The 27626-nt window shown below is 39.8% G+C and overlaps 1 protein-coding gene across 6 annotated transcripts in view; it reads left to right on the top strand.

Moving 5' to 3' along the window:
* LOC109414810 (adenylyl cyclase 78C) overlaps positions 1-27626 on the top strand; it is a 420295-nt gene that overhangs the window by 10922 nt on the left and 381747 nt on the right. For 2 of the 6 annotated variants that reach the window (XR_002131191.3, XM_062859286.1), the window contains exon 2: positions 982-1832. The exons of 1 other annotated variant lie outside the window; for it this stretch is intronic. The gene's annotated coding sequence lies outside the window, so the exon portion shown is untranslated. The remainder of the gene's footprint in view (positions 1-981; positions 1833-27626) is intronic. 3 more of the 6 variants (XM_062859288.1, XM_029875572.2, XM_062859287.1) reach the window with 3 other exon arrangements.

The raw sequence follows: 27626 nt of genomic DNA, 5'->3' as shown, positions 1-27626 counted from the left end.
TCCATAAAATACATAGACTCATTTTTGGCCATCTCAGACTCCGACCCCCTCCTCCCTCGTAGAATTTTGCCCATACAAACTTTGAAGGAGCGTAAACTTTTGCATGAACCTCCTTCCTCCTAAAAGTCTTCGTAGTTTATGGTCAGTGCCTTGGAGCTTGAAAAGTGGAAGCAAAAGAGAAAATTAAGATACATTTTTGAGATAAATAGACATTACTGTAGTGGCTGTTAAGCTGTTTTTGCAATAACAGAAGAGCAACTGGGGGCGGTCAATTTGCCACTTCTGAAATATTTCAGTTTTATATCTGTAACACCATTTGTTCACGATAAGAGCTTAACATTCATTATTTCCACGGCTCCGTTATGCCCGATGGTGCATGAGCCTTTAATAAACGATTGAGTAAAAGAAAAATTCAATTTTTCCCGCGAACAGAATAAGCAACCCCAAAAGTAACTAAACCATAAATTTAGATTTATGAATGATTGACCAACCATATGTAAGATGCTAAAGTTTTACTAAATAGTTATCTATGTAATGAGTTGCAAAAAGTTGATTTTTTCAGCACGAGTACATTTATCGAACGAGGCTTGCCGAGTTGGATAAGAACGAAGAGTGCTGAAAAAATCAAGTTTTGCAACGAGTTCCATACAAAACTTTATGCAATGATTTTTTCATAATGCAACTCATTCGAGTTGCATAATGTTCATAATGCAACTCAAATGAGTTGCATTATGAACATTATACAACTATTTTCCATTATGCAATTCATTTTAGTTGCATAGTGAATCAGTACGGTAGAGTTGGCCATTATGATACTTAAATGAGTTAGATACAATATAAATTATGATACTGAATTGCATAAAACATAACAAGATGGTAATATTTTGAAAATGTGTTGTTCAGGACCAGAATGGTAAGGTTACTCCACTAAGGTAGCTCCACTACTGAGTAATTTAGTTTTTTTTTAATTTATGCTTACAGTTAGTGTTTGTTCATATAAACGTATATATTGTAAACTAGATGCAAACCATCAAAAACTGTGCCGGAACTATCATAAAGCCGTGAATACGTTGGTAGTAAGCAAATTCCATACAGTGACTGACAGTGACATAGCAAAAATATCTCACACGTCGCATCGTTGGAAAGGACTCAAAGCTGGTGTTCGTCGTCAGTGCTCTGTCAGTGTGATGCTGCCCACATTTTAATTACATACGGAAGGGTCATAGTGAATGAGCCAAATTGCCAATTCCGGCTCTTTCAGAAGAGTAGAACCGGAGAAGCTACATGCCAAAGTGTAACTCTAAATAATAATAATCAATGTTATAAGTGTGGCTCTCTGTGTGTGATGTGAAAAGAACGAGTTCAAATTGGGAGCCCGATTTAATAAATGATGTGCCATAAAATGTGTGCGTATAGTAGAGTGAGGCTGGAATCTCATTATCCCACCCGGGCTGTCATCATCGTGGTCCAGCATATGAATTTGTACGGTTCTTGTGCGCTGGCTGACTGGATCTGTTTGAATAGTGCTCGTTTCCTCCTCTGTTCGGGGTGTTAAAAGTGCAAATAGTAGAAAAAAAAAACAAGCATCCGACAGCGAGTGAACAAAAGTTAAACTAATATTGGATGAAAAAATAGTCGGTGCCGACGCAGCGCAGGTGGATGCAATTTCGCGACCATTCATAAGTGTGAATTTTGCTATCTCACGTCGCCGTCGACGAAGCTGGGTGCATCATTCCTCGCCTCGTGTGGCGTGGCTCCGTTGGATAATCGCTACACTACTGCAACATTGAATCAACTTGGCGTGGCTAGAAGCGGGGAGCTTTCTGGACAAGGTGAGTACAATGTGTGGATGGATTTGAGTTATGGATGATATTTTATCATGTCGAGAAACTAGCTATGGTTCTTACTATTCTTTCAGCAGAGCCCAAACTGGTAAGGCTATTAACTGCAAAAAAAAGATGTTCGTTCCCTGCCATGCTTTTTTATCTTTGATGTATGTATTTTGCCGAAACGAGTACTTTGGAGCCGGTTTGAAGCGTGATTGCTAACTTTTATAATGATCTTATAAGGGATGTTAGTCAATAATGAGAAAATTGTATACTGTTTCCATACAAAAACGTATTATAAACGCACTATTTAAATATTGTTAATGCATTGTGATTTTTGACCGAAATTTGTTGAATGAATGTCTTGTAACGAAATACATTGGCGTAGCAAGGATTATTTTCCTACAGAGTTCCAAGGGAGGCCTGAGTTGAGATTCACAGCAAGAAAATATGAATATTACTCGAAACGTAAATTGAAAACCAATGTAATCTTTGGCCATGTAAACTCCTTCATAATCTAAGTTTCGACCATATGTTATGTAAACGATCAGCAATCGATCTTGTTTATCAAATTTGCTGTTTGAAATTAGAAAAGCATTAGATTGCTCACATTTATCTGTTAAACGGAAAAAATACATCATTCAACCTAGAAGTTTACATGACTTAAGTGTAAAACTGGTTGCAGAGCAAATCAATATGGCGTCGTAGTAAACAAACCGGTCTCGGCTCGGGCAGCTACTGAAATGTGCAATTTCTGTGTACGATCCAAGTCCTTCAAGTAAGTTTTTGCGTTACTCGTGATATTTAGATCAAATTACTAAAGTTAAATACTGATTACCAGGTAAACAGGAGAAAATATACAGAAACCAGAGCGGAGGTATTTTCAGCAGCAGCGACAGATCGCCAAACCAAGTGTGGAAGTTTTTCCGGATGCGAAACCAGATTGATTTGATTGCGGTCAATGTGATGGAAATGCATGCCAACGAGGATGCAGGCGTTTTATGTTCTCTAGAATGATAAACCATATAAAGTGTTCAAAATGTGATGGAAGGCTTAACACTCTGGGGCTGGAGGGCTTACGGAAGCAGCTAGCGTCCGTGAACTGCTACGGCTAGCGAGGTATCGGCGAAACAATCTGATTCCAAAAGGTTAAGCCGTGTGTTTTACGATGTTCTAATTTGTACCAAACCATATAATGTTGGCGGTTGAATAAAATCTTTGTTTGTAATATAATTCTTTGCCATTTTCATTCTGAAAAACCCTAAAAATCAAGAGCATTGTAGCACCTGACAAGCAGTTGTAAACTTCAAGCAAGAAATAAATTTTACATGAGTACAAAATGAAAGCACGCTGAAAAATAGTGCATCGTACAGCTAATGTCACGCTCCAATTATGTGCATGATATTCAATGTGATTGTACATTGGTTTTTCTAACTGTGTTGCTTTACAGTTGCATCCACTCAAAACTACAGTCTCTATATACAGTAGAGTGGGTCAACGTTGTATGGAGAAATTTTAAATTTGACCGCATCAACCCGGAACAAAGCTTTTTTTACTCCTTTTTGCGACCAAAACAACTGTGCAAAATTTGGGGCGATTGGTTGCGTCCCCGTATTCCGCATTGTGATTGAAATTTGTATGGAAGTTAGTATGGGAAAACGTACTTTTTTGCATTTTACTCATAAGTTGAAGTCTTTTGTCTAATACCGTTTAACTAATGACGTTAAAGTATAGCCTAGGATATACCGAAAAACTTTGCCGAAGACCGCAAAGTGATCCGACGCTTGTGAAAAAAGTTATTCGCTTGGTAACTTAGGCCAAAAACTGAGATTTTCTTATTGATATTATTCCTTTACATGTTAAATGATAAGCACCACCAAACAATCTGTGCGTTATAACTATTTTGACAAGTGTCGGATCACTTTGCGGTCTTCTGCAAAGTTTTTCGACATATCCTAGGCTATGCTTCAACGTCATTAGTTAGATAGTTTTAGACGAAAAATTTCAATTTATGAGAAAAATGTAAAAAAACACGTTTTTTCATACTAAATTCCATACAAACTTCAATCGCAAAGCGGAATACGGGGACGCAACCAATCGCTCCCAAATTCTGCTCAGTTGTTTTGGCATGAGCATGAGCATGAGCATGAGCATAAATGACCGTACTATTCGTAGTTGCTACTCCGTGATTGATCAGAACAATCGAAGTTGCACAAGGAACCAACAGACGGAGCTTGGGAGTAGCTTACCGTCCTCAATGTGCATCTTCGAGAATTCCAAACTTTATTAGGTCAATAACGGCGCCGGCCACGTCCTTACGGTCATCGAGGAAGGAAAGGAATGTTATTACGACGTGCGTTGCTTACTAAAAACCGAGATCACCTCTGCGTCTCCACGTCTGTCATGGGAAGGACTTTTTGTTAGTGGGGAGGGGAAAGGGCGCATGATATGAGTTCACTTTGGTAAGTGGAGTGATTCATGCAACCCTATTAATATCAAACCACTTATTTTCATTTGGACTAAAACAAAACACATGCCGACATCGAAGATGACGAACCATTCAGATAGTTTTCGAAGTGCGAAAATTAACGAAAGAGAAAATAAAGTGCTTTGAACCAACGTGGCTTTGGAACTTGGGCCGACACTTGACGTGACGAACATTTCAATGTCTGTTGACTAAAATCGCAAAAAATGTTGTTTGTTGCATTTATCGTATCATAAATCGCCCCGTACGAAGATGAGCAGTCAAATAGACGACGACGACGACGACGACGACCGAATGAAAACGCGGCCTGTACACTTTGCCTCCAAAAACTCACTCTCGCAAAAATCTAGTAAAGCGAGCGCGCGAAACTTTGCTGCTGCCGAACTACCGCACACTCTAAATTCTGCACAGTTGTTTTGGACGCTAAAAGGAATCGAAAAAGCATTGTTCCAAAAAATCGACTTTGTTGACCCAGTCTAATATACAGTGTATATTATACACAGTCTGGCGGATAGAACTATCGGAGCCAATTGAACTTGACATTTCGAGATAACTTGAATATGAGGGAGTATTGTATACGTAAAGATAATGAAGGAAACACAAAATCTGTTGAAAGCTTGAACTTTTCCTAGTGTTGCTGGTATTTTTGTTTATTGGGGTCACCCCCTCAAAACATGTTATTTTTTAGGCCCATATCTCCGCCAATTTGCGTCCAATTTCAAAACCCTAGGTCTCATGCAAAAGATAATAAGTCAAAGAAACTTCTTTGAACATGGTTCAAAAGAAACTTATTCAAAAAATTATGTATGAAAACTTAATCCAAAATTGCCGAATTTTCTAAAAAATGAATATAAACTTACGGCAGTGTCGCTGGAAATTGGGTAGACAAAATTTTAAGATGAGAGCGGTAATATAACCTATTTTCTATTAGCTTTCAACTTCTTTTTACAGAACTCAGCTAAAAAATCTAGAAAACAACGTTATTGAGTAAACTTCTATAATGAGAAAAGGACTAGCACTAATTAGAACAAAATCACTAGATATTGTTTCCACACCGTTCTTCATACTCTGGAAGAACAATCTACGGAACTCACTGTAGGACACACAATTAATTGGTTGTCCAATATTCAATTTGTTAGACGCAATAGTCTTAGTGCGGCATTCAGCCTGTTACGAAATAAATCGGCATAAATTTATTTTTTACTAGTAGATTCTAATATCATAATATGATTGCAGCTATTAAAATCATATATTTTGATTGAAAACTGGAAGAAAAAAATAACTTTTCTTAAAAAATCAGCTCCCATATATCTATTTTGGTCAGTGCCACTTTTAATACAAAAATCAAGTATTAGTTGGATTTCTGTATTTTCCCAATAAAGTATACATCGAAACCTTTTATTTGACACATTGGTAGTTTTCATTGGATTATTTGTTATTTTTATAAAAATGATTTCCTTTAGACTGGCCAAAACCGGTGCCCGCACCCTAGTCATAACTTAACAATAAATATGCATTTTCTCAATTTTCCTTCATAAATTAAAAGCTCATAATTTTGCTATTTGAGAATAATATTACACATGGTCAGAGAAAAATAAAACAAAATTGATTCCAAATCGTCAACCTTACATCGGCGGATTTTTTCGCTTCGTCTAAGGAGGTTTTTGTCGGCCAAATTACCTCAGCTTGGTTTGGAAGGATTTTAAGCCAAATCTGAGTTGAACAATCCCTTATCACGAAGAGAACAAAACTGCTGAAAATACATAAGTTCCATATAAGTGAAAAAAAAATCTTTAAAACAGATGGAAAGTGATTTCCACACCTATTTACCAATTTTGAGATACTATAATTGATGAGTTGCCTCAGATTTTAACCTTTCAGGACGCGCGCCTGGTGGACCCTAAACTTCTCATATCTCCTTCATCAACGAAACACTAGATAAAGATTATCATTACTCCAAGGATCTCTTGGGAAGTAATGTTTTAGGAATATCTCCATGGATCCCCTTTTCGAAGTACTGAATAAGACTGTCAAAACAGTTCCTCTAATATTGCATTCAGAGATTCCTTCACAAGTTTTTTTAAGAGTACATTCATAGATTGTTTTGGAAAAACCTAGATTTTCTTAAAAATATCTCCAGTAATTATTTCGAGAATCTCTGCAAGGATTTTCTCGGGAATCCTTCCAGGGATACCATATGGAAATTTCTTTCAGGAATTGATTCAGAGTTTACTAGGAATCGTTCTGAAATTCTCAAAGGAATGAAACTCATTCTCAAAATAATACATTCAGCGATTTAAACTACTTAGACTCTTAGGGGGAGACGGGGGAGTTTGTATGGAAAAAAGTCTACGAAGGCTGAAAATGAGTCTAGGTAGTTTATAGACAAAATATTGAAAAATATTTTAAATAACCTGACTGAAATTCTTGAATGAATCTCTCAGAAAGTTTACTTACGTAGCAGTCTGCGGAGAAATAGGCAGAAGACATTTTAGGAAAATTTGAGAATGAACCGTTTTGGAGAAATGTTTCCGAAGAAATCCCAGAGAGTATGCGTGACGAACTTTCCTAAGCAATGCCTTTTAAAAACCCCGTTGATATGCCCAGAGGTTTTCACAAAATCATTTCTTCACCAATCTCCAATGAGATCCCTGGAATATTATTTCAAGGATTTCCTGGAGGGAAAATGTCCAAGGAATTCTTAAATAAATCCCCGATGAAATTCCTGGAGGAATTGTTAAAATAATCCTAAAAGATGTTCCAATGACTTCCTGAATAAATTCCCCAGGTAGTTCTTGGCAAATTCCCTCAGAGAATTTTTTAAGAACTTATTGTTCATGTGTCAATTTCTTGATTTTGCTTTGGCTGACCAAGCCATGTGGGAAAATACACTGTTGAAAAATGCTTTGACATCCATGTGCACAACAGAACATGTGCTCGATGAACAAATTGAGATTTGAAATTATGAAATGAAATCCACGTACTCCGGTGAGACTCGAACTCACGACTCCCAATTCGCTAGACGGGCGCTTCTATTCCTTCAAGCTACCGAGTCACTCGACTATCTCCGTCGTCAATAGGCCTAGAACTGAACTCGATTCCACAATCGCACATGGTTATCTTCTTTTCACAATCCAAACCTCCTTCGGATGGGATTAGATGAACATCTAACACATTGTCTGTTGTGCACATGGATGTCAAAGCTTTATTGATCATTTTTTTTTAATCTCGATGGAACCCCTGCACGCTCAGAAAACCGTTCTGACAAACGTGAACAAACAAACGCAAATATGAGAACAAGCAAATATACACCGTGAGCTGGAACTAGAACCAGCTGTCAATATGGGCGTACTAGAAACCGTGACATCTAGTTCATGGAGTACATTTCTTATTGTTGTTATCGTTGCTATGCATAGTTCCCGTTTGTTCCCGTTGCTGTGACTGGGAGTTCACGTATATAGGAACGGATTTTTTTGCGTGTGAATGTGTTTTCCAAGGAACTTCTAGAAAAAAAAATTAACTGAATCCTTGAATAAATTAATGATGGAATTCTGGAGGCATTCCCCAAGAAATTCTTGAATGATGTTCTCAAAGAAACCCTTAGAGAAACCATATTCCTGTTCGGGTCTGTCACTGCGACCAGTTTTTAGATCTATTGTGACATTACCCGTATCCTTAGTGTAGTGCATGTCGCATTACTTAATTGCCATTGAAGGGCAATAAAGTATCGATTTTGATATAGTTTTTGTTTTGTTTTCATAGAAATTTCTTTCTTATAGAAAACAAAACAAGAGCACTGATAATTGGCCATGCATCGGAAACCTAGCATCACCCTTGTTTACCGCTAAATTCTCCCCAGTAAGAAGACCCGGGTTTTAACATTAGCAGCAATACCATTTCAATAATGGAACATGTGTTCACTGTTCAGTAATAAGAATTCTAGCATGTTCCTAGCGTACTGTACTAGTATTTTCCAGTCTTTGAAGAGTTAGTACATACATGGATCCCTAACCCAAAGTGGTTTGAAAGGACCTGAATCAGGTGGAATGTTACTTCTCCAGTTAGCGTAGTGGTTAAGGCTATGGATCGCCAATCCGGAGACGGCGGGTTCGATTCCCGTTCCGGTCGGGAAAATTGTCTCGACTCCCTGGGTATAGTGTATCATTGTACTTGCCTCACAATATACAAATTCATGCAATGGCAGGCAAAGAAAGCCCTTCAATTAATAACTGTGGAAGTGCTCAAAGAACACTAAGTTGAAGCGAGGCAGGCCAAGTCTCAGTGGAGACGTAGAGCTATAAAGAAGAAGAAGATGTTTTATGTTATCCAGCATGTGAAAGCATCTTGTTGATCAGTTTGAATGCAAGTATGATACAAAATTAATAAGTCATCAAACTTTTTAAATTTTCATGTATTGTACCTTAGAAATTTTGGTAATTTTCAAGTTATTAACGGTTCGCCGCTATTTCGAATAGTACATCTTAACTCTTTGAAGCCGAAATTTTTCCAAGCGTTATTCTGGAGTTTTTTCTACGTTTTTCTGTAGTTTTGGTGGTCAATAGTATAAGAGCGGTAGAATATTATGCGGAATATTTTTCCTGGATATCCTAGGTCATCCAAACTATTTTTGAGTTTAGATCCTCAAGTCTATGGGTGTAACGGTGACTTCTTTCATTATACAAAGCTGTGATTTTTAATCTATCATGCCCTTCTGAGTCTTCTGAAAGTTCAATAGACAGTATCAGATCAGTTGGGATATCCTAGGTCATACAAACTGTTCTTGAGTTTAGATCCTAAAGTCTACGGGTGTAATGGTCATTAAAAGCTACGATTTGTAATCTATTATGTCCACCAAGTTTCTGAAAGTTACATTGGTTGTTTTTATCAACTAAGTTTCATAACAGTAAGGAGCCCATAATATCCCAGAAATATATATAACAACGCGTATTGTTCCTCTAACTGCTTTGATAAGTACAGTGGATTATTTAACACTACGTAGTGGCAAAAGCTATTATCACAAGTGTAGACCTGAAGCTATGGCCTTCGGAGTATTGTTGATCTAGAATATTTCAAAACTATCTGTCTTCATTGTGAGACTAACTACTGTTACTATCAAGAGCTAAACTTCAGGATAGTTTGGACGACCGTTAATGTCCTAGAGGTTCATAATAATATATAGTAGACTTCAGGTTGGTTCAGTCACCGTGATTGATTATGAAACGTTATTCAGTATGTCAGATATAGCTGATGTTACGAGTGTAGACCTGAAACTCTGAACTCATAGATAGTTTAGCTGACCTGGAACATTCCCATAGTGACTGTAAATGACATTCGAGATATCAAGAGCTTCACGGATCTCAGCAGATTATGCTGTCATTTATGGTGAAAACACATGAAGTTTTTCTTGTAGATTTAAAGGACTTCATTATAGAACAGTTTGGACGACGAACCTAAATGTCCCAAAGGTTCATAATAAAAAAGTAGACTTCAGATTGGTCCAGTAATCACGGATAAATATGCAACGTTACTCAATATACAAGTGTAGACCCGAAGTCATGAACTCTAAGGTAGTTTGGCTTAGTAATCCTACATTATAGAGATGTGCGGAGGCGGCCATTGTGAGCCAATCGAGCAGAGAGAACTGTCAAAGTGTGAGCCAAATGAACATGTTTATCGTTTGTAGGAAGGCGTTGTTTGAACGATATTGCAATCGACGATAAACATATTACAAATATTTATTTTTATTATCGAGAATTTGAAGGCATATGTAAATTTAGTAAGAAGATAATACTTAATTAATTCTGCTTTCAAGAGCTTATGCTCATGAAGAAACTTTTGTCGTTGCTCTTCTCGAAAAAACTTTCATTGCTGCTGCTTAATTCAATTCTGCCGGTTTGATTCGCGCTATTCTTTGCAATGCAGAGATTTCTCCGATGGCGCTGTTTTCTTTTCAAAATTTGGGAAAAAAGTTGAAATATAATTAGCAAACGTAAGCAAAACAACTTGCACCACAACAAAGTCTCGCAAAAGTTTGAACATCTAGCATTGTGGCAAGTGTTGGAAGCTGTTGTAAACAAAACAAACAGCGTTGCCAAATCGACATATGTAACTTCCGCTCATCTCTATGTACAGGATTTCTAGTTTGGCTCACCTGGAATATCTGACTTGGTTTGATCACCGCGATACGTTATATGCTTAGTCAGATTGGCTATTTTCGCCAAAAATAGCCAATCTAACTAAGCAATCACCTGGAATACCCCTGTAGTGTCTCTAAATGACATTTGAGATTTCAAGAGCTTCGCGGATCCCAGCAGGTTATGCAATACTATTATTTATGGTGAAAACACAACGTTATATTTGTAGATTTGAAGCACTTCATTATAGAACAGTTTGGACGACCGTGAATGTCCCAAAGGTATATAATAAGCTAGTACGCTTCAGACTGCTCCAGTAATTGCAGTTGCTTATGCAGCGATACTCAGTTTAACAGATATGGATACTGTTACGAGTGTAAACCTGAAGTCCTGAACTCCAAGGTAGTTTGGCTGACCTGGAATATCCCTGTAGTGATTCAAGAGCTTCGCGGATCCCAGCTGATTATGTGTAGACCTGAAGTCCTAAACTTCAAGGTAGTTATTTCTGACCTGGAATATCCCTGTAGTGTTTCTAAATGACATTTGAGATTTCAAGAGTTTCGCGGACCCCTGTAGATTATACAACACTATTATTTATGGTGAAAACACCTAAAGTTATTCTTGTAGATTTGAAGGACTTCATTATAGAACAGTTTGGACGACCCTAAAGGTCCCAAAGGTTTATAATAAGCTTCAGATTGCTCCAGTAACTGCGGTTGATTATGCAACGTTACTCAGTATAACAGATATGGCTACTGTTCCGATTGTAGATCTGAAGTTCTGAACTTCAAGGTAGTTTGGCTAACCTAGAACCTAGGTTTTTTTTTCAGAATTCCTGCAAAGGTTACTCAGGAATTTTGCATTACTCTTCTTCCGGTAAACCTTCAGGTATTCTTCCATCATGATTTTCTGCTAATTTGTCCAGTGCTTCATCCCGGCATTCCTTCAGGGGTTTTCAGGAATATTTCCAGAATGCATTTCAATTTTTTCTAAGGAATCTGGAGTTCCCTCCAGAGATGTTATAATATTATCTGCCAGAAATAACATATTTTTTGTGTCACAATGTGAAACAATGTACTATAACTTTGTCGCACATCCGACTTGCCTAACTAATACCGGATCTGACATGCAAATCGGACTCGATTATCCGGTAGCTCGATTTTCCGTAATTCAATTTTCTGGCCATAGGGGCCATACACAAATTACGTCACGCTCTTAGGGGGGAGGGGGGCTTTTGCAGAGCGTGACGGCTCTTACAAACAATATTAAGGTCCCATACAAAAAGTGTGACATAGGGAGGAGGGGGTGGGTAGTTGAAAATGGTCTTTAAATCAACGTTACATAAATTGTGTATCACCCCTTAATGTCTCCATTATTCTTATCCGGCGATTAAATAATTGTTTGCTTTGTTGCACAATTTGAGATGTCAATATGTCAAAAGATGTAACAATGTAAGCATGTGAATGTAAAAACATGCATTTAAGATGCACTCCAACATTATCGAACATTCGAATTGCCTATCTCACCCCATGTCAGAGATATTGGAGCTTTATTTGAATCTGTATGATCAGTGTTGCCAGCAACACTGCGCATGGGCTTCGTGGCCGTGCGGTTAGCGGCGTCAGTCGTTTAGGCGTATTGTGAGTGCCACGGAGTGAGGGTTCGATTCCCGCTCCAGCCGGAGGAAACTTTTCGTCAAACGAAAAATCCTCCACTGGTCCACTGGGTGTTCCGTATTGTCCGTTGCCTAATGTTAGTGTATGTTCAGTCTGTGCAACCTCTGGTTGAAGACGGTGTAGTGTCTTTTTTTTTTTTTTTTTAGCAATAATATATTTTTTGTATCCGTGGACCAATGTACTGCACGTGCACCTCAAGTGCACACATTGTCGAACATTCGTATTGCTTATCTCACACCATATCAGAGATATTGAGCTATATTTGAATCTACATGACCAGTGTTGCCAGCTAGTAGAAAAATTATGTGTTATTAAATGACGCCAACAATTTCTGTATTTTGAAATGACGCCAAAAATGCCACCTGACTTCTACATAATCTTTACTGATCAATCGAATTCGCTATATTATCTCAAAATCGTGTTGAGCGATGTTTAACATTATGCAGTGTTGCCAGTTGCAGAGATTTTTTTGAAGAACCAAATCTTACAAAGACTAGGTCTTACAAGGTAAATCTAGTTGACTTGCTGATATTGTGTTACGTTACTTCAAACTACAACGAACATGGACACCATTATAGATAGCCAGGCTCAGAGGGGCGCCAAAAAGGCATAAGGCAAACGGGATGAATATTATCAAGATTTCACTGTTCAAAGTATCTAAGGATCATGTGTTTTTACTTTTTTCCGATTTCTCAAAAAATCAGATTGTTTTGAATATTTACCAAGATGTTAACTGGAAATTTATCTACTATTTTATTTTGAGAAACTATTTTTTTTTTCAATGAACAAAGCAAAATCAATATGCTTTCGAAATTCTAGTGAAAGTTCTTTCTGATAATTCCTAAACATTCTCATGATGTTACTTCTGAGACATTTAAGTGCTGACAAAAATATTTCAAATTATTTCTGTTCATAGAATTGTTGGAAGAAACTTTATGTTTTTTTAGGGATTAAACTCTTGTTAAACTAGCGCAACCCATCAAGTCGTATTCACCCAAAAAACTGTTAGTGAGTTTTTATTTTTATTGCTTCAAAACAAATTAAATATTTTTGGCGCCCTCAAAAAATTTCATCAGGTCTTTCTTCGAAATTTCTTGTTAGGTTTCTTTCATAAAATCTCTCAAAAATTCTTTCAGAAATTCTTTTAGGGATTTCTTTGAAAAATTCTTAAATAATTTCTTCCGAAATTCTTACGGAAACTTTTTCAGGAATCCTTTGGAATATTCAAAATTCTTCTGATCATTTTTCACGAAATTTCTCGGAGGATTTCCTTAGAAATTCCTCCAGGAAGGCTACCAGGAAGTAATCTTGGAATATATTCGGAAATCATTCAAGAGATTACTGCGGATTCTTTTCTATAAAGACTTTATTAGATATGCCCTCAGATTTTTACCCTGGAACAATCCCGACAATTTGCCGCCCTACGAAGAACGCTGTCGCCTTTTGGACATGGAAACGCTTACAAACAGACGAATTATTGCTAAAGCAGCATTTGTTGGAAAGCTGCTGTTGAACGTACACACTTCGAAAAAATCTTGTAATTTTGTGTCATTTAAGTCCGACATATAAAAGCAACACATTTGACGCAAAATTGTTATTTTTACTTGAAACGGAAAATGTTTGATTCTCTTAATTTTACCGCAACAGCTCAGCGCGTCGGCTGCTTGTATACATGATTGAGAACTGTGATATTTATAGCACCGAATATTGAAAAAAAAAATGCAAAAAGTTCCATTCGGGAATCGAACTTCGATCCTCAGAGTGTCAGTTTTCGATCTTGCTCTCTCGGCTGACTCATCACGCTGAAGAGAAGGCAGTCGAAGATGTACAACTTCTACCATAAACTAACTTGCCAGTTCGGCCGTCGCGTCGTCACTGCTGTGTGTATGTATGCACTGAACTGAGACAGCCGTCATCGCAGCCAAGCACACAAAGCCGCCTTTTGATTGACTGTGCGTGGCTGTTTTCGTTTATCACTGCATCGGCTGATGGCAACGGATTGTCATTTCCAAGTTTCTGGCTCACTCCGGGGTTAAATTTATGAGAGGTTTTCATGCTGTTTCACCTTCGTAATAAACAAATTTCCAATGCAGTCTGCAGTCTTTATCTGATTTTGTAAGGTTCTGTTTGACAGTTCAACATCAGTAAACATTATGTTGCTGTAACATATCGCGTAAATTTACAGCATAGAGAACTAAATTATCAGTTCTGTGATTTACAATAAATTATGGCTGGAAGAACTCAAACAATATCAACTTAATACGTACGTCATAAAAAGTGTAAAAATGTGGCACATTTATGTTTATATCAAAGCTTTTTCTGGCAGTTCGATCAATTGTGTCACTATTAAAATTGAGATTTTTTTAGTGTGTAATAGACTCTCCCACTTTACTGCGACAAATAAACATCAATATTCCCCCCCCGGGTATTAAGAAACAACGACTTCCTGCGGCTGGAGTTTCATCGGACAGATTATGGCCAGAATGAACCAGTTAGGGCAACGTGCATCGTTTTCAACAGTGTCGTCAGTGTATTTGACTTTTGTGTATCTGTAGATAGTTTTATAAGAAGACTTAGACGAATGTTTATTAGAAATTAAGGTTTTCCAAATGTTCATGTAGACCTTGAAGTCAGATGGACAAAAATAATAATAAATAAATAAATAAATAAATAAATAAATAAATACATCTTAAACTAAGATAAGAAACTTCTGCAGATATTTAAAAAAATAGTTTTTTAGAGATATTTTTTTTCAGGGATACCTTCAGAAATTCCTCCACAGATTCCTTTCGAGATTCTTCTAGGGGTTAATATTTCTTTTTCTCGATATTTATTTCACTAGCTTTTTTCCTGGGTTTCTCCTGGAAGTTATTTTCTGATATTTTCTTCATAGATTACTATAGATATTCCTGAAAGAATATCTTTGAAGGTTATGGTTTACGATTAAGGATCTGCCATTGATTCCTATAGAAACTCATGCAGGGATTCTTTTAGAAATCTCTCCAACGATTCCTTTATAAATGTGTCTGAGAATTCCTTCAGAAATTCTTCAAGATTTTTTTTAAAGAAAATTATCTATAGATTATTTTAGAAATTCGACCAGTTTCTTTCAGAAAGTCTTTCACAGATATCTTAAGATAGAAGAAATCTACCATGTCGCTTAGAAAATCTTTCATTGATCCCTCCTAAAATTGGTTCATGTTCATTAGAAATTACGCCTAAAATTTCTGCTAGGAAAGTTTTGAACTCTTCCAAAAAATCATTAATTTGGAACAATTTCAGACATTTTTTCAGGTATTCCATTATTTAATCTGCCATTGGATTCCTTCAGGGATTTCTTCAAAAAACCTTCTAGGGATTTGTTTTAAAAAAATCCTCTAGAGATTCTTTACGACTCCTTCAAAAATTCTCCTGTCAGAAATTCTTCCAATGGTTTTCCACATTTTTACAGGCAATCGTTCAGGCATTTCTTCAGGAACTGCTCCAGGAATTCTTGGAAGAATTTTTCCATGAATTCCATTGGAAATTCCTGCTGACATATTTTTTTGATTAGGTATACCTCTAAGTCTTCTTGCAGGAGTTACTACAGAGATTCTAGCATAATTTCATTCAGTGGCCCAGCAATTTTTTTTCCCCAGATTTCAACAAAAAGTCATAGATCTCTTCAGGATTTCCTCCTGTTATTTCTCCATGTCCATGATCTAATGTTTACTGAAAAATTGGGTAAAGATTTTCTAATAAATATTTTGATTGAACTTCAGAAGAAAACTTTCGTAAAATTAATAGAAAAATCTGTTAAAACCAATTGAATAAATCATCGAAAATTTGAAAAACAAACCTTTAGAGGATCCCTGAAAACCTCTGAAACTCTATCAAGCAAAAAATACAGAAAATGAATAAAAAAACGAGGCGAGCTAGTTTTTTCAAAACACAAAAATCCAACTAAAGAAACTTTGAGAAAAAATGAATAACCACATTTTTTTGCAAATTTAACAATGTTCAATTGTCGTGGGCGCCAATCTGGATGTTTACCAAGGGCGCCATGTGACCACGCTACGGCTCTGCATATATACGCGGACATCGCCGAGTGAAATCTTTCAAGCGTGTGAAAAGTATATTGCAAGAGTGCGTCGGTTGAATATGACGTCATGCGCTCCATCGGCGTTGTTAGAATCGTGACGTCATGCTCGTTTGGATACAGATTTTGACAGTTCGTTTGGATACAACGGATTCATCTTCGCGGTTCTATGTTTACTCTACTATCTATAGACAACATCCCTGTTGCGGGAGATGTGGGTGAAAGGATTGTACCGATTCTTACAGCAGACACATATTTAGTTTGGTCAGCTAAAAAGCTAAAATATAAATTTATTAAAAAGATCAAATAAACACATACATTTTTACACCTACTAATTCGGTAACTTAGCTGGGAGGACAAATGCTTCCATCCTCTTTGCAAGACATCTCCACACTCCAGTTACAAACTAGTTCATGTCAGTATTGTTCTATATCTAGAGTTACAATTGTTGGGGCATTCGCAGGAGTGCTCAAATTATCTAAGTGTTCAAGTTATTGCACACTGTTTTGTGCAACAATCCCAATTGTAGTGAATTTCAGATTTTTATTTTTCAGCAGTGTTGCCAGCTTTAAAAAAAACTTCGTTTTATTCTATGCAATCTGAAACAATGTTTGACGTCTACTTAAATTATGCTGAAGAGTCTTTTATATTGCATATATTCAGCAATATATGATTCTATTTGACCAGTGTTGCTATCTAACATTAGAAATAATGATATCAGGAGCTATCACTGGTTTGCCTTTGTTGTCCTTTCGAACTTTCTGAATATTACATTTGTATATTTAGAAAACTATTAAAGGTTGAGAGCAATGATTGAAATGGACGTTAATCTAAATTTTGACCGTTAAAAAGTAAACGTAAATCAATCCGGCGTAAAATAAACGGACGTAAAGTAAGGTCGGAGTGTACTGTAAGTTGGACTGCTGTATCCGCTTTTGTTTGTAACGTATCACGTTTGACCGGGTTCCATACTGCAGCACTAGCGCCCGCGCTTTTTTATCCTCCAAAGCTCTTTGCACTCATTGTTAAATCTTTCGTTCCGAAGCTTTAGTTCTACACAGATCGAAAAAAGAATGTATGATTGTGTGACATATGATGCACATGATTGGAGCGTGGGATATCACAGAAGTTTACATGACATATCATGCAAAAGTCATAAAATATCATGTAATCTTCCATTATATGTTATGTAATTCAGCATGACTCTGTGTATATACATATAACACTAATTTACATGATATGTCATGTAAACCATCATAAGAGTAAGTTAACATGACTGAACTGAAGTTTACATGACGTGTAAATCTCATTATTTTTATCTGTGCGAGCATTGTTGTTCTTGACCCTTGATTCTTTCAAAAAATAATTATTTTCTACTAACTTTTCGGACAGTTGCCTCCTACAAGCACCCGTCGCGTCGTGACATCAACGTCACTCCTTCCAAAACCGCACCTCTCGAATAAATTAAGCTGATGTTCTGATGTTTATATATCTGCTGGTTGGCTACCCCGTTTATTGCCCAAATTTGTCATGCCGATTTTTTTTTTCGTACAATTGAGTAATTGACTTTTTCGTACTTTTTCGCCTAGCATGAAGCGGAGTGCACAATCCGTCCACCAAACAGCACCACACCATCCATAACCCGGCAGCCACCACTAGAGCAGCCGGTCGTCAGCCGGTAGCGGCGAGCGCACCACACGACGACGAGGAGTACGCCTAATTAAAATTCTTTCCACAAACACTTATTTAATGGACTTTGGGACGACGACGCTACTTTTTTTTTTTGCTTTGTGCGTTCGCTGAGCTCCGTGACGTCGTTGTTGTGTTGCTGGCTGGTCGGCTGCTACCACCGCAGTTTGTATATGATGGAGAAAAACAACTCGTCGAAAAGTCCGTTTGCAGCTCTTCGCGGTCCACCTTCAACGGGTACCTAATACCTTCTACCCGGCGCGGTGTGGTTGGTCGGTCGTAGGGCTGGGGTTGTATTTTTCTCCGCACTTCTACCTCCTGCTGGCTCATTGCACGCGAGAGTAAGTCTGGAAAATTATTTAACTTCCTTGCTGGTGAACTATGTACCACCCCCGTGGAACAACGGGACAACAAGGAAACGAAAGTGGAAGATGCTGGGCTGGTTGTTCTGCTGGTTTGGTTCTCCGTTTCTCGGTGTACTTACACGGCAATTGTGGCAATCTAATAATAACAACCTCTTGAGAGTTTTCTTTTATTATTTTTGTTTGAGAGTTTTACGTTATTGATGGCATCATAGAACAAATGTTTCCTCTGTCTTGCTTTACTTGGTAAAACATTAATTACTTTGGTCAAATCTGGACAACAATGCTGCGCTAGATTATTGGTGTCTACTTGAAGTGGCTGTTCTGCTTCTTGGTAGGTACTACCGTCGACCAAGTTTTGCTCCATTGGAGGACCTTAGCAACCAGGTCAATAGCGTTTCCAGGCTTTCCGCATTGTTGAATCCGCAAAAGTAGCGTGCAGGTTTGTTGTTGGGCTTTCTTGTAGTTTGTGAACATTTGATAGCCAGAGTTTGCCGGTCATCGCAAATCAAAACTCATGTCCACGTTTTGAAAGGATTTTTTGGTACGTTCATGTTCATCGGTATCGATCGCTGGTCAGTGTGAGAAAGACTTTGTTCCTTTGAATAGGGCAGCAGCGTGGATAGGCTTGACGATAAACTCGACAAAGGCGAAGCATATGATTGCGGGCAGAGACAGAAGCAGGCCTATTAGTGTTAGTGTTGAGGTACCTAGTAATCGATAAGGATGTGTTTATGGACAACCGTCTTGGAATCCCAGTTCAATATCGCACCAGGACCTCAGATATAAAAATCTCAAAAAGTAAATTTGTATTGATTATGTTTGGCTACGCTAATTAGAAAGATTGCGCCATTGGGCAGTACAAGTTGTGCGGAAAAAATAGAAATTTCAAAGCCATGTACCTAAAACCGCTAAACCCGACAGTTACAGTTAGACCAAACATAGGACAAATAGCGATATAAATATTTACCCCCTGAGGATCAAAAAAACGATCAAATCTAACTATACATGTCAATGGTTGCTCCTCCGTGATTGATCTGAGCTGGTACCAATTCAATTGCACTGAGATCCAAATGAATAAGGGCTGGGACACTCCACTTATTCTCAAAGTGCAATTTAAGCAGCTCATACATTTTGGATCAATAACGGCGCCGGCCACGTCCTTATAGTCAGTTGGGAAGGGAAAGGAATGTTAGAGTGTGCTGGTTGTTGCTACTAAAGACCGAGATCACCTCTGCACCCCCACAACCAGCACGGACTGGGGTATTTGTTAGACGGAAAGGATGGGAGATCTGGGAGTCACCGTTGGGTCGGTGATGCGATCCATGGATAGGGTTATTTATAGTGTTCTTGATAGATTGTGTGGTGAATAAGGTGAATAAGGTCAAGCGGCACAGCACGCTTTGGTTGCATAACTTGTAGGCGTTATATACACTGTGCTGTGAGTGGAAATTGGAAGGGAGGGAAACGACTTTTTTCCAATTCGTTTCTGGTTCTAGCGATGGCTATGAACATATGAACATATGAATATAATATATATATTGTATATGTAGAGGAGAGAGAGAGAGAGAAAGTAGATAGAAAGATACAAAGTAGGATGAAAGGGACGGGCCAGGGATTGAACCCAGGACCTTCTGCATACGAATCAGAAGCGGTAGCCACTATACCACCAAGCTCGTCTATAAATATTTACCCCCTGAGGAAGACACAAACCCCGTGTCGAAACGTCGGGCAAATAAGGAATCATCAGTAAATTTATATTGACAGCAAAGAATATAAATAGAAAGAATGCCATTTCTTGTCTTTTTCTATGTCAAGTCAAGCGACAAGACAAGTGACACGACATAACCCAGCCAACATTCGATCGTAAATACTGTTGAATAGGATGCTAACGTAGAGGCGATATGCGTACACTTCACACGAGGTTAAATGGAAGCATGTATGCATATGGCCTCTACTAGCATCCTATTCTACATTATATACGACTTCGTGTTGGCTGAAAAGCGCATCAAGGAGGAAGCTCTTTGTATCAGTGTGTGTGATTTGTCATAAGAAGTATGTTTGCGTATGTGTTGCTATCCGCTTACGATCAGCAATATATACAACCGCTTGAAGATTCAACTTTCATCCATAGATAGCGTTGCAGTAGTGTCCCTCGAGCGTCAGCGGAGTAGGAATTCTTGATATTATTATTCTTTACTTTCTAGGTTTAATCACCGCATGACTTTATGATAATTGAATTTTATTGGCTTTTCTCGGTGAAATTAATACTAGGGGTGGTGGGGGTAAAGTGGACAACCTAAGCATTTTGGTCGTTTCCCGCGGAAATGCGGGAAATCCATCTGCTTTTACGAGTTACATGGAAGGTAATGATATACTCTAGAAATCTTGTAAGGGGATGCATTTAAAAAATATTGTTTTCTTCGATTATTTTGAACACGACCGGATCCGTCTGGATAATAATGTAACAATAGACGGGAATACCTTCGAGGTGGTGGAGGAATTCGTCTACCTCGGATCCTTACTGACGGCTGACAACAACGTGAGCCGTGATATTCGGAGGCGCATCATCAGCGGAACGCCTACGGGCCTACTACAGGCTCCAGAAGGTACTGCGGTCAAAAAGGATTCACCCACGCACCAAATGCACCATGTACAAAACACTAATAAGACCGGTGGTCCTCTACGGGCACGAGACATGGACCATGCTCGAGAAGGACCTGCAAGCACTCGGAGTTTTCGAGCGGCGGGTGCTAAGGACGATCTTCGGCGGTGTGCAGGAGAACGGTGTGTGGCGGAGAAGGGTGAACCACGAGCTCGCTGCACTTTACGGCGAACCTTGCATCCAGAAGGTGGCCAAAGCGGGAAGGATACGGTGGGCAGGGCATGTTGCAATAATGCCGGACAACAACCCTGCAAAGCTGGTGTTTGCTAACCATCCGGTTGGTACAAGAAGGCGTGGGGCGCAGAGAACACGATGGGCGGACCAGGTGGAGCGTGATCTGGCGAGCGTTGGGAGTGACCGACGTTGGAGAGTTGCAGCTGCAAATCGAATATTATGGCGGCAAATTGTTGATTCAGTGTTATCATGAATTTGATGTTGAACTAAATAAATGAAATGAATGCTTATTCTTTGACAGCTACGCGTATTTTGGTACAAAAATGATTACACTCATTCGAAAAGCGTATTCTAAGGATTCAAAAGGGTTCAAAAAGTCGGTACAAGAAAAAAATTTGCCCCAGCACACCCTGCATAAGCAAAATAGCTATTTCCCTCGCAACGTAATGAAGGCATGTTGGTAACGAAACGAAAAGGTAACTAAGCGAGCACAGATCTCCAAAAATATCCTCCGAAAAAGGCAAAAGAGCATCGTCCACTTCTCGTCATTGATATGATACCCAACCAGCTCGCTGGTTACGTTCTACCTTCCTTCTTAACGATTCCGAAGAAAAATGCGCTAAAAGCATCGGCTCTGGAAAGCACCACAGACGCACTTCCTCTCCGACGGACGATGACGACGATGGCTCCCTGCGGAAGTCGGATGTTATCACTGTGTATACCTGCTATCGCATAAGCTCCGTCCAGCCCGGTGCTTATTTTCGTTTCTGCCAAACTCAACAAGACACAACAGAGATATATGGGGCCAGCATCGGCGGCGGTGACGGCCGGCATTCCGTTACAATTGACGAAGACGTTCGCGTGGAATTATGTTTCACACAACAGCAAGTGCGGTCCGTTCTCCCGATGGGCTTGTTGGAGCTAGCAGCTCCAAGCAAATGGCAAGTAGTCTAAATAGCGACGTCTCGGTTTGGGTGTTTTTCTTCCTGTTTTGCTCGCTTTCGATTTCGACTGGCACGGGGGATTCGAATTCAAAGGCTTAAATAACAGCTTTTCCTGAAATTGAGGTCATTGATTGGTTTCCCGGAGATGGGTTTGAAGTTTTCGATAGGATTTGTGAATAAGGAATGCGTAAGCGATGCGGGGCGACTGTTTTCAAAGGAATTATCCAATTAATTTCGATTTCAGTTCACCGGTAATCCGTCTTGTTATCGATTTTTAGGAAAGGAAGGATCAAACGATTCTGCCTATGAATGAATCGCACGAAAAATGATTCAAATTCAACATCGTCATCACTTGTAATTTATTTTTGGGTTTCTTTTCGGCTGTTAACATCAAGGTTAACGAGCTTTTCCATTTTATTTTAATCATGAGCAAACATTTCAATTCAATTCGGCTTGAGAGAGATTCGGACAATCCTCATGCAATCAAAACAAAGTTTAATTATGGTTGTTGTACCAGAACTCCAAAAACATGGCCATACGTAGCACCTTTTTCCAACACTGCCTCCCTTATCGTTACACCTGGAGATCACCACAGCAGACGGAATCTCAAATCGACCACGTTCTGATTGACGGACGGCACTTCTCCGACATTATAGACGTCAGGACCTATCGACTCCGACCACTATCTGGTGATGGTCAAACTACGCCCAAAACTTTCCGTCATCAACAATGTACGGTACCGGCGACCGCCACGGTACAACCTAGAGCGACTAAAACAACCGGATGTCGCCTCCGCATACGCGCAGAATTTCAAGGCCGCATTGCCAGATGAGGGAGAGCTCGATAAGGCCTCTCTAGAGGACTGCTGGAGTACAGTGAAAGCGGCCGTCAACGACGCAGCCGAGAGCACCATTGGGTACGTGGAACGGAATCGACGGAACGAATGGTACGACAAAGAGTGCAGAACGGGTTTGGAGGAGAAGAACGCAGCGCGGGCGGTAATGCTGCAGCAAGGGACCCGACAGAACGTGGAACGTTACAAACAGAAGCGGAAACAGCAGACCCGCCTCTTTCAGGAGAAAAGCGCCGCTTGGAAGAAGCGGAGTGCGAAGAAATGGAACTGCTGTGCCGTTCCCAAGAAACACGGAAGTTCTACCAGAAGCTCAACGCATCCCGCAACGGTTTCGTGCCGCGAGCTGAAATGTGCAGGGATAAGGACGGAGGCCTCTTGACGGACGGACGTGAGGTGATCGAAAGGTGGTAGCAGCACTTCGATCAGCACCTGAATGGCGTGGAGAACGTAGGCACGGGAGACCACGGCAACGGAGGAAACGACGACACCAGTGCAGCGGAGGACGGAAATGAACCAACTCCCATGCTGAGGAAGGTTAAGGATGCCATTCATCAGCTCAAAACTAACAAAGCAGCCGGTAAGGATGGTATCGCAGCTGAACTCATCAAGATGAGCCCACAAAAGTTAGCCACCTGTCTGCATCGGCTGATAGTCAGGATCTGGCAAACCGAACAGCTACCGGAGGAGTGGAAGGAATCTGCCCCATTCACAAGAACGGCGACCATTTGGAATGTGAGAACTTCAGAGCGATCACTTTTTTGGATGCTGCCAACAAAGTGCTATCCCAGATCATCTTCCGTCGTCTGTCACCTAAAACGAATGAGTTCGTGGGAAGTTATCAAGCCGACGGCCGATCGACAACGGACCAGATCTTTACCGTACGCATATCCTCCAGAAATGCCGTGATTACCAGGTCCCAACGCATCACCTGTTCATCGACTTCAAAGCGGCATACGATAGTATCGACCGCGCAGAGCTATGGAGAATCATGGACGAAAACGGCTTTCCTGGGAAGCTGACTAGACTGATTAAAGCAACGATGGACGGGGTGCAAAACTGCGTAAGGGTTTCGGGTGAACTATCCAGTTCATTCGTATCTCGCCGGGGACTGCGACAAGGTGACGGACTCTCATGTCTACTCTTCAACATCGCGCTGGAAGGTATGATGCGACGAGCCAGGCTCAACAGCCGGGGAACGATTTTCACAAAATCCGGTCAATTTGTGTGCTTTGCGGACGACATGGACATTATCGCTAGAACATTTGGAACGGTGGCAGAGCTGAACGCCCGCCTGAAACGCGAAGCAGCAAAGGTCGGACTGGTGGTGAATGCCTCAAAAACAAAGTACATGCTGGTAGGTGGAACCGAACACCACCGGGTCCGTCTGGGTAGTAATGTTACGATAGACGGAGATACCTTCGAGGTGGTGGAGGAATTCGTCTACCTCAGGTCCTTACTGCCGGCTGACAACAACGTGAGTCGTGAAATTCGAAGGCGCATCATCAGCGGAAGTCGGGCCTACTACGGGCTCCAGAAGAAACTGCGGTCTAAAAAGATTCACCCACGCACCAAACGCACCATGTACAAAACGCTAATAAGACCGGTGGTCCTCTACGGACACTAGACATGGACCATGCTCGAGGAGGACCTGCAAGCACTCGGAGTTTTCGAGCGACGCAGAAGAACGGTGTGTGGCGGAGAATGGTGAACCACGAGCTCGCTACACTTTACGGCGAACCCAGCATCCAGAAGGTGGCCAAAGCCAGAAGGATACGATGGGCAGGGCATGTTGCAAGAATGCCGGACAGCAATCCTACAAAGCTGGTGCTCGCGACAGATCCGACTGGCACAAGAAGGCATGGAGCGCAGGTAGCACGATGGGCGGATCAGGTGGAGCGTGACTTGGCGAGCATCGGGCGTGACCGAGGCATAGGCGTAGCTAGGGGGGGGGGGGGGTTCCAGGGGTGCCTGGCACCCCCTAGAACAAATTTGGCACCCCCTAGAATTTTTCCTTGACAGTCACCTAAAATTTAAAACTTCTCACAATAATTCCAATATTTATTAATGGCACATTTGAACAAAACTTAAGCACACCCGGAATTACTTATATAACTGTTGTACGTTTTGGCGTTTTGAATATTGGTAAGAACAATCAACCGACTTCTCCATAGATTCCTCCAGAAATACCTCTATCTATTCGTACAGTGATTTCTCTAGGCTTCCTTTTTGGATTCCTCCCGATATTTCTTCAATAAACTTCCCTTAGGATACTGTTTTATCAAATTAAATTTGATAGATTTAAGCATTTTATGTTAGTAAGTAAACTTGCATGCAACTTTTGGAGGGTGACTTGTATGGGAAATATCGTACCTAACATAAATCGCTTAAAACTATCAAATTCGGTTTGGTAAAAGAAAATATTTTTCATTAGTCGTTAATTTAGATGTTAATTGACCAATTTACTTTTTGATGGCTTAAAAAAATATTTCCATGCTTAATGGCTGGCATTCAAAAAAGCCCAAAATTGCATATTTTGCCCTATAAATTGAGGTATAGCTCAAAATTGTGACGTGCTAGAGCAATTCTGAACCCGGAATCGGATTCAGCGGCCCAAAATCTGACAGAGACACATGAGTTTGCTCTTGAGACAAAAAAAATGTTGCGCTGTGTTATGACTCCTTCAGAAATACTTCTAGCAAATATATTAAATTAAAATCTTTGCTTCTAGGGATTTTAGGGATTCTTCCTAAGATTCCTCCAGAAATTCCTCCTGCGATTCCAACAGGGATTCCTCCATTATACTTCTGCCGATTCTTTCAAGGTGAACTGTAGATATTCCTCCAGGAATTTGTTAGAGGAACTACTCTTTAGATACCCCTGGCATTGCTGATTCTAGGGATTCTTTAGAAATAACTTCTATGATAGCATTCCCCCAGATATTCCAGCTGTGACTGCTCAAGCAATTCATGCGGTTTTTCCAGCTATTCTTCCTCCAGAAATTCTAACTGTGGTACTTCAGAAATTATGCTACGGATTCTTCTAGAGCTTTCTCCTGGCTTTTTGCTGAGACCTTTCCAGACAATCTTTCTGGAATTTTTGCAGAAATTCCTTTGGTTGCTCCCCCAGGGATTTCTCCAAGGACTCATCCAAGAATTCCTCCAGAGATTTTATCCAAAGATTCCTCCAGAAAATCCTCATGGTATTCCTGCAGAAACTCTTTCTGGCCTTTCTTCAAGAAGACCTCAAACAACTCCTGTGATTCATCAAGCAATTCCTCCAGAAATTCTTAATATCATACGTCCAGAAATTCATCACTAGGAATAATCAAAGAATTAAATCCCATACGAATTAATCCTAACATTATGGCTGGGATTCTTCCTGAGATTCCTTCAGAAAATCCTCTTGCGATTCCTTCAGGTCATTCTCTATAGATTCTTCCAGAATACCTAAACCGGTTCTTGCAGGGACTTCTCTAGGTATTCCAAGAATTTTGTTTTTGGATTCCCCCCTGCATTCCTGATGGGGTTTCTCTAGAAAGTCCTGTACAGTTTTCTCCTGCAATCCCTTCTAGGATTTCAGCTGAGGATTCCACAGTAATACATCCCTGAATCGTTCTTAGAATACCTCCTGAGATTTTTCCTGTGATTTCTTCAGAAAATCTGCGGTGATTCTCCAGGAATTTTTATCCAAGATATTTTGTCCACAGATTCTCTCATAAATTTCTCTTGGGATTCCTACAGGAACTCCTCTTGGCCTTCATCCAGCAATTTCAGCTGGATTTTTCAAGCTATTCCTTCTGTGGTTCTTCCAGCAATTCCTCCTAGGACTCCTCCTGTCATTCTTTCTGTAATACCTCCCAGAGTTCTTCTATATAGGGATTCTTCTAAGAATTTCTCCAGAGATTCTTTCAAAAACTTGCTGGGATCTCCTAGGAGTCTTGCAGAAGTACCTTCGGTGTGCCCTCCCAGAAATCCCAAAAAAAATCTGGGATTTCTCCAAATATTTCTTGTTGGACTTCTCCACGAACTCCTCAAGACTTTTATCCAGGAACTCCTCCTAGGATTCGATAAGCGATTATTGCTGCTTCTAATGTTTCAGGAATGCCTCCTAGGTCTCCTCCAGCAAATTTTACTGTGATACCTGCAGGAATCCCTCAAGAGATTTCTCCTGGAATTCTTGCCGGGATTCTTCTAGGCAGTTTTTCTAAAGACTCATCCAGGAATTCTTGGATTACTCTGGAAATTGATCATTGTATTACACCTGGAACTCCCCTTGGCCTTCTTCAAGGAATTCTAGCTGAAGGAATCCCAATAGAAATCTCTAGAGGAATCCCTAAACGAATTTTAGGAGAAGTTGGAATTTCCAGATAAATCCTAGAAGGTATTACTGGAGAAATCTCTAATGAAATCCTATAGGAATGTACGGGAAAAACTTGTAATCAATTAGAAGGCACCGAATATTGCTAATTGACAAAATGAGAGATGAATTTGTGGAAAAAAAAATCGCGTTCTGTTGAGATTCGAGAACACACGGCTCGGAATTTACTAAACCGCAGTATGGCCATTTCTTTGAGTGTTCCTTGGGCATAGGGTGTGAGCACCGATTTTGGCCAGTCTAAGAGAAATCATTCTTATAAAAATAACCAATAATCCTATAGAAACAACCAATGCGTCAAATGTAAGGTTTATATCTATACTTTATAAGAAAAATGCAGAAATCAAGCTAATAATTGATGTTTGT

This window comes from Aedes albopictus, chromosome 3, assembly GCF_035046485.1.
Source record: "Aedes albopictus strain Foshan chromosome 3, AalbF5, whole genome shotgun sequence".
Lineage (NCBI taxonomy): Eukaryota > Metazoa > Arthropoda > Insecta > Diptera > Culicidae > Aedes > Aedes albopictus.
The sequence above is the reverse complement of the archived record's forward strand: the minus strand, read 5'-3'. Positions and strand labels throughout refer to the sequence as shown.